Source organism: Arachis ipaensis, chromosome B8 (genome assembly GCF_059453495.1).
Source record: "Arachis ipaensis isolate K30076 ecotype BB chromosome B8, ASM5945349v1, whole genome shotgun sequence".
In the NCBI taxonomy this organism is placed as follows: Eukaryota; Viridiplantae; Streptophyta; class Magnoliopsida; order Fabales; family Fabaceae; genus Arachis; species Arachis ipaensis.
This window is the reverse complement of record NC_142443.1, coordinates 101,127,676-101,134,569: the sequence shown is the minus strand read 5'-3', so window position 1 is coordinate 101,134,569 and position 6,894 is coordinate 101,127,676. Positions and strand designations below refer to the sequence as shown.

General features: G+C 40.0%; 1 non-coding gene across 1 annotated transcript; it reads right to left on the bottom strand.

Moving 5' to 3' along the window:
- Window positions 1–1,063: 1,063 nt before the first annotated feature.
- Window positions 1,064–1,171, bottom strand: LOC148549024 (small nucleolar RNA R71). Its single transcript, XR_015897598.1, has one exon. It is a non-coding gene; the product is annotated as a small nucleolar RNA R71 (small nucleolar RNA).
- Between the last annotated feature and the right edge of the window lie 5,723 nt (window positions 1,172–6,894).

Below are 6,894 nucleotides of genomic sequence, written 5' to 3'. Positions count from 1 at the left end.
AAAAAAAAAAAATATCTTCTTATCTTATCTTTTTCAAAATTTGATTTCAAAATATCTTCTCTAACTTCCCAACTTCTTATCTTTTCAAATTTGTTTCAACTAACTAACTAACTTTTTGTTTGTTTCTTAACTTTTTCAAAACTACCTAACTAACTCTCTCTCTCTAATTTTCGAAAATATCTTCCCTCTTTTTCAAAAATTTCTTTTTTATTAACTAATTATTTTTATTTTTATTTTTTATTTAAAAAAAAAATTTCGAAAAAAATACTAACCTTTTTCAAAAAACTATTTTCAAAAATCACTAACTCTTTTTCAAAAATTGTTTTCGAAAATTCACTTCCCCCTCTCATCTTCTTCTATTGATATACTAACATCTTTCCTTCAACTCTCCAAAAATCCGAACCCCCTCTCTCTCTGAGTTCAGATTTTCTTCCCTTCTTTTCTTCTACTAACACAAGGATCCCTATACCGTGGTGTAAAGGATCCATATTATTATTACTATTTTTTCTGTGCCATCTTCTTTGTCATATGAGCAGGAGCAAGGACAAAAACATTCTTGTTAAAGCAGATCCAGAACCTGAAAGGACTTTGAAGAAAAAAATTAAGAGAAGCTAAAATACAACAATCCAGAGATAACCTTTCAGAAATTTTCGAACAGGAAAAGGAGATGGCAGCCAAAAATAATAATAATATAAGGAAGATGCTTGGTGACTTCACTGCACCTAATTCCAATTTACATGGAAGAAGCATCTCCATTCCTGCCATTGGAGCAAACAACTTTGAGCTGAAACCTCAATTAGTTTCTCTGATGCAGCAGAACTGCAAGTTTCATGGACTTCCATCTGAAGATCCTTTTCAGTTCTTAACTGAATTCTTGCAGATATGTGATACTGTTAAGACTAATGGAGTAGATCCTGAAGTCTACAGGCTCATGCTTTTCCCCTTTGCTGTAAGAGACAGAGCTAGATTATGGTTGGATTATCAACCCAAAGACAGCCTGAACTCTTGGGATAAGCTGGTCACGGCTTTCTTAGCCAAGTACTTTCCTCCTCAAAAGCTGAGCAAGCTTAGAGCTGATGTTCAAACCTTCAGACAGAAAGAAGGTGAATCCCTTTATGAAGCTTGGGAAAGATACAAACAGTTGACCAAAAAGTGTCCTTCTGACATGCTTTCAGAATGGACCATCCTGGATATATTCTATGATGGTCTGTCTGAGTTATCTAAGATGTCATTGGATACCTCTGCAGGTGGATCCATTCACCTAAAGAAAACGCCTGCAGAAGCTCAAGAACTCATTGACATGGTTGCTAATAACCAGTTCATGTACACTTCTGAAAGGAATCCTGTGAGTAATGGGACGCCTATGAAGAAGGGAGTTCTTGAAGTTGATACTCTGAATGCCATATTGGCCCAGAATAAAATATTGACTCAGCAAGTCAATATGATCTCTCAGAGTCTGCATGGAATGCAAGCTGCATCCAACAGTACTCAAGAGGCATCTTCTGAAGAAGAAGCCTATGATCCTGAGAACCCTGCAATTGCAGAGGTAAATTACTTAGGTGAACCTTATGGAAACACCTATAACTCAACATGGAGAAATCATCCAAATTTCTCATGGAAGGATCAAAAGCCCCAACAAGGCTTTAATAATGGTGGAAGAAACAGGTTTAGCAATAGCAAGCCTTTTCCATCATCAACTCAGCAACAGACAGAGAACTCTGAACAAAATGCTTCTAATTTAGCAAATCTAGTCTCTGATCTATCTAAGACCACTGTAAGTTTCATGAATGAAACAAGGTCTTCCATTAGAAATCTGGAAGCACAAGTGGGCCAGCTGAGTAAAAGGATCACTGAAATCCCTCCTAGTACTCTCCCAAGCAATACAGAAGAGAATCCAAAAGGAGAGTGCAAGGCCATTGACATAAGCGCCATGGCCGAACCTGTGAGGAGAGGAGAGGACGTGAATCCCAAGGAGGAAGACCTCCTGGGACGTCCAGTGACCAATAAGGAGCTTCCCTCTGAGGAACCAAAGGACTCTGAGGCTCATCTAGAGACCATAGAGATTCCATTGAACCCTCCTTATGCCCTTCATGAGCTCTGATGAGTATTCCTCTTCTGAAGAGAATGAGGATGTTACTGAAGAGCAAACTGCCAAGTTTCTTGGTGCAATCATGAAGCTGAATGCCAAATTATTTGGCATTGATGCTTGGGAAGTTGAACCTCCCTTGTTCATCAATGAACTAAGTGATCTGGATCAACTGACATTGCCTCAGAAGAGACAGGATCCTGGAAAGTTCATAATACTCTGTACCATAGGCACCATGATCTTTAAGGCTCTGTGTGACCTTGGTTCAGGAATAAACCTCATGCCCCTCTCTGTAATAGAGAAACTGGAAATCTATGGGGTGCAAGCGGCTAAAATCTCACTAGAGATGGCAGACAGCTCAAGAAAACAGGCTTATGGACAAGTAGAGGATGTATTAGGAAAGGTTGAGGGCCTTTACATCCCTGCTGATTTCATAGTCCTGGATACTGGAAAGGAAGAGGATGAATCCATTATCCTAGGAAGACCTTTCCTGGCCACAGCAAGAGCTGTGATTGATGTTGACAGAGGTGAAATAGTCCTTCAATGGAATGAGAACTCCCTTGTGTTTAAAACTCAAGGATCTCCCTCTGCAACCATGGAGAGGAAGCAGAAAAAGCTTCTCTCAAAGCAGAGTCAACCAGAGCCCCCACAGTCAAACTCTAAGTTTGGTGTTGGGAGGCCACAACCAAACTCTAAGTTTGGTGTTGAACTCCCATATCCAAACTCTAACTTTGGTGTTGGAGAGTCTCAACAAAGCTCTGCACATCTGTGACGCTCCATGAGAGCCCACTGTCAAGCTATTGACATTAAAGAAGCGCTTGTTGGGAGGCAACCCAATGTTTATCTAATTCTTATTTTTATTGTTTTTCATATTTTCTTAGGTTCATGATCATGTGGAGTCACAAAATAAATATAAAAATTGAAAACGGAATCAAAAACAGCAGAAGAAAAATCACACCCTGGAGGAGCATCTGTCTGGCGTTCAAACGCCAGAACAGAGCATGGTTCTGGCGCTGAACGCCCAGAATGGGCAGCATCCTGGTGCTGAACGCCCAGAACAAGCATGGTTCTGGCGTTCAACGCCAGAAATGGCAGCAAAGGGGCGTTGAACGCCCAAAATGGGCACCAACCTGGCGCTGAACACCCAGAGTTGTGTGCAAGGGCATTTTACATGCCTGAATTGGTGCAGGGATGTAAATGCCTTGACACCTCAAGATCTGTGGACCTCACAGGATCACCTCAGGATCTGTGGACCCCACAGGATCCCCACCCACCTCCACTCACTCTCTTCTCTCTTCTCAATCATCCTATATTCCCAATAAACACTCTTCCCTAATTAACCCTTTACCACTCACATCCAAACACCCACTTTCCTTCAAAATTCAACATCTCTTTCCCACCCAATCCCATCCATGTGGCCGAATACACATCTCCCTCCATCTCCTCCATATCTTCTTCTTATTCTTCTATTCTTTCCTCTTTTGCTCGAGGGCGAGCAACATTCTAAGTTTGGTGTGGTAAAAGCATAGCTTTTTTGTTTTTTTTCATAACCATTGATGGCACCTAAGGCCAGAGAAACCTCTAGAAAGAGGAAAGGGAAGACAAAAGCTTCCATCAAGGGTCTATAGCTCAGTGGTAGAACATTTGACTGCAAATCAAGAGATCCCTGAGATACCTCAGGGGATACATTTTCTTCCACACAATTATTGGAAGCAACTAAGGGTGGAACATCAAGAGCACTCCATCATCCTTAATGAAATCAGAAAAGATCTAAAAGCAATGAAGGAGGAGCAACAAAGACAAGGAAGAGACATAGAAGAGCTCAAGGACATCATTGGTTCCTCAAGAAGGAAACGCCACCATTACTAAGGTGGATTCATTCCTTGTTCTTATTTCTTCTGTTTTTCGTTTCCTATGTTATGTGCTTATCTGTGTTTGTGTCTTCATTACATGATCATTAGTAGTTAGTAACTATGTCTTAAAGTTATAAATGTCCTATGAATCCATCACCTCTCTTAAATGAAAAATGTTTTAATTCAAAAGAACAAGAAGTACATGAGTTTCGAATTTATCCTTGAACTTAGTTTAATTATATTGATGTGGTGACAATGCTTCTTGTTTTCTGAATGTATGCTTGAACAGTGCATATGTCTTTTGAAGTTGTTGTTTAAGAATGTTAAATATGTTGGCTCTTGAAAGAATGATGACTAGGAGACATGTTATTTGATAATTTGAAAAATCATAAAAATGATTCTTGAAGCAAGAAAAAGCAGCAAAGAGCAAAGCTTGCAGAGAAAAAAAAAATATAGGCGAAAAAAAAAATAGAAAGAAAAAGAAAAAGCAAGCAGAAAAAGCCAATAACCCTTAAAACCAAAAGGCAAGGGCAAATAAAAAGGATCCCAAGGTTTTGAGCATCAGTGGATAGGAGGGCCTAAAGGAATAAAATCCTGGTCTAAGCGGCTAAACCAAGCTGTCCCTAACCATGTGCTTGTGGCGTGTAGGTGTCAAGTGAAAACTTGAGACTGAGCGGTTAAAGTCAAGGTCCAAAGCAAAAACAAAGAGTGTGCTTAAGAACCCTGGACACCTCTAATTGGGGACTTTAGCAAAGCTAAGTCACAATCTGAAAAGGTTCACCCAATTATGTGTCTGTGGCATTTATGTATCCGGTGGTAATACTAGAAAACAAAGTGCTTAGGGCCACGGCCAAGACTCATAAAGAAGCTGTGTTCAAGAATCATCATACTGAACTAGGAGAGTCAATAACACTATTCGAAATCCGAAGTTCCTATAGATGCCAATCATTCTGAACCTCAATGGATAAAGTGAGATGCCAAAACTATTCAAGAGGCAAAAAGCTATAAGTCCCGCTCATGTGATTGGAGCTATGTTTCATTGATAGTTTGGAATTTATAGTATGTTCTATTCTTTTTATCCTATTTTGATTTTCAGTTGCTTGGGGACAAGCAACAATTTAAGTTTGGTGTTGTGATGAGCGGATAATTTATACGCTTTTTAACATTGTTTTTAGTATGTTTTTAGTAGGATCTAGTTACTTTTAGGGATGTTTTTAATAGATTTTGTGTTAAATTCACATTTCTAGACTTTACTATGAGTTTGTGTGTTTTTCTGTGATTTCAGGTATTTTCTGGCTGAAATTGAGGGACTTGAGCAGAAATCAGATTCAGAGGTTGAAAAAGGACTGCTGATGCTGTTGGATTCTGACCTCCCTGCACTCAAAGTGGATTTTCTGGAGCTACAGAACTTGAAATGGCGCGCTTCCAATTGCGTTGGAAAGTAGACGTCCAGGGCTTTCCAGCAATATATAATAGTCCATACTTTGGCCAAGAATTGATGACATAAACTGGCGTTCAACGCCAGCTTTCTACCCAAATCTGGCGTCCAGCGCCAGAAAAGGATCCAAAACCAGAGTTGAACGCCCAAACTGGCACAAAAACTGGCGTTCAACTCCACAATTGGCCTCTGCACGTGCAACACTTAAGCTCAGCCCAAACACACACCAAGTGGGCCCCGGAAGTGGATTTATACATCAAATACTTACTCATGTAAACCCTAGTAGCTAGTTTATTATAAATAGGACCTCTTAATATTGTATGAGGCATCTTTGGATCTTTGGATTACCTTATGATCCTTTGATCACGTTTTGGGGGCTGGCCATCTCGGCCATGCCTGGACCTTCACTTATGTATTTTCATACGGTAGAGTTTCTACACTCCATAGATTAAGGTGTGGAGCTCTGCTGTTCCTCAAAGATTAATGCAAAGTACTACTGTTTTCTATTCAATTCTTCTTATTTCTCTTCTAAGATATCCATTCGCACCCAAGAACGTGATGAAGGTGATGATTATGTGTGACGCTCATCATCCTTCTCCCTTATGAACGCGTGCCTGACAAACACTTCTGTTCTACATGAAATAAGCTAGAATGAGTATCTCTTAGATCTCCTAACCGGAATCTTCGTGGCGTAAGCTAGAATGATGGCGGCATTCAAGAGAATCCGGAAGGTCTAAACCTTGTCTGTGGTATTCTGAGTAGGATTCAATGATTGAATGACTGTGACGAGCTTCAAACTCGCGAGTGCTGGGCGTTAGTGACAGACGCAAAAGGAGGGTGAATCCTATTCCAGCATGATCGAGAACCGACAGATGAATAGTCGTGCCATGACAGGGTGCGTGAGCATATTATTCACTGAGAGGAGGGGATGTAGCCACTGACAACGGTGATGCCCTTGCATACAGCCAGCCATGGAAAGGAGTAAGACCGATTGGATGAAGATAGCAGGAAAGCAGAGGTTCAGAGGAACAAAAAGCATCTCCATTCGCTTATCTGAAATTCTCACCAATGATTTACATAAGTATCTCTATCCCTATTCTATTATTTATTATTCGAAAACTCCATAATTATTTTATATCCGCCTGACTGAGATTTACAAGGTGACCATAGCTTGCTTCATACCAACAATCTCCGTGGGATTCGACCCTTACTCACGTAAGGTATTACTTGGACGACCCAGTGCACTTGCTGGTTAGTTGTACCGAAGTTGTGACAATTATGAATTAAGATCAGAGCACCAAGCTTTGGAGCCATTACCAGGATTTGTTCGAGCCTGGAGATCACAATTTCGTGCACCATACCTATTAAAACAACTAAAAATATGATGGAATCAAATATTTTTAAAACTAAACTACATAAATCAATGTTTGCCTTTGTAATTGTATATGGTTACTGACGAGAGGATTTTTGCTAGTAAAGAATTTCATAGAAATAATCACGTTGTAAGTATAGTTTCT